The sequence below is a fragment of the Equus asinus genome, chromosome X, assembly GCF_041296235.1.
Source record: "Equus asinus isolate D_3611 breed Donkey chromosome X, EquAss-T2T_v2, whole genome shotgun sequence".
NCBI classification, from domain to species: domain Eukaryota; kingdom Metazoa; phylum Chordata; class Mammalia; order Perissodactyla; family Equidae; genus Equus; species Equus asinus.
In genome coordinates this window covers 19,174,752-19,175,837 of record NC_091820.1, presented here as the reverse complement: position 1 = coordinate 19,175,837, position 1,086 = coordinate 19,174,752, and the positions used below count along the sequence as shown (strand labels likewise).

The following is a 1,086-nucleotide window of genomic DNA, read 5'->3' as shown; positions in this document are numbered from 1 at the left end:
TGCTCACTCCGGCAGCAATACACTAAAACTGGAATTATACAGAGAAGATAAGCATGGCCCCAGAAGAGTGACATACAAATTTGCAAAAGCATACTATATTTTTTAAAATAAATTTTAGAAAAGGAAAAAAGTACTTTGACTTTACGTGTGAAATGAGGTTAGGTTTAGGCTCAGATAATTACAAATAGGTTTTTCATACACATGAATGTCTAAGGGGACATTTGAAAATTGGGTAAGATGTAGGAAAATTCATCCTTGTAAGAAAGTCACATGCATTGAAGGACATATGACATTCTTGGCTCCTGCCCACTAACTGCCAGGAGATCCCTGCCAGGGGATTCCTGTCAATCACTGTAACAACCAAAATAGCCCCAGGTGTTTTCAAAGCAGACCCATGGTACTGCCCCAGTGAGACCCACATTCCTAGGTGAAACATTCAACCTTGCAGAATTTGAGTTTCATCGTTCATTCACCGAGTCTCTAGGGGCAGCACTGAATGGAAGAAAGGACCTCTCAATTTATGGGTCCTTGTTCCATCCAATATACAAAAGTCTCTGACCCACTTACCAAACACTTGCTGCCATTTCTGGCAACATATAATTGTGAATTGGAATTGTCCGATTTAGTAAAAATAAAATGTAAGAAAATAACTGGATGTGAAACTCAAGCTTCACAGGAAGCCAAATAAAAGTTCATAAATAACCACATTTCATGTCATTTGATATTAAACTACAATATTTTTCTACTTCTAACATATATTTTAAGTATATACATTTTAAGTAATATATACGTATCACATAAAACTACAAAGCATAGACAAAAGTAAAAAGTAAAAACATCCCATTCTGTGGTAGACAGAATAATGGCCCTCCTCAAAATCTCTGAAACCACCCCTCCCAACCTGATCCCTGAAGCCTTTTCCGTGGCGAAAGGGACTTTGCAGATGTGACTAAGTCAAGGATCTTGAGATGGGAAGATCATCCTGGATTGCCCATGTGGGCCCAATGTAATCACAGGGTCCTTATAGAAGGGAAGCAGGAGGGTGAGAAAGCAGAGAAGGCGACGTGACGATAGAAGCAGATGTTG

General features: G+C 39.0%; 1 non-coding gene across 1 annotated transcript; it reads left to right on the top strand.

The window, feature by feature from the left end:
* Positions 1–103, top strand: LOC123282758 (U6 spliceosomal RNA). Its single transcript, XR_006522999.1, has one exon. It is a non-coding gene; the product is annotated as a U6 spliceosomal RNA (small nuclear RNA).
* Positions 104–1,086: the final 983 nt, after the last annotated feature.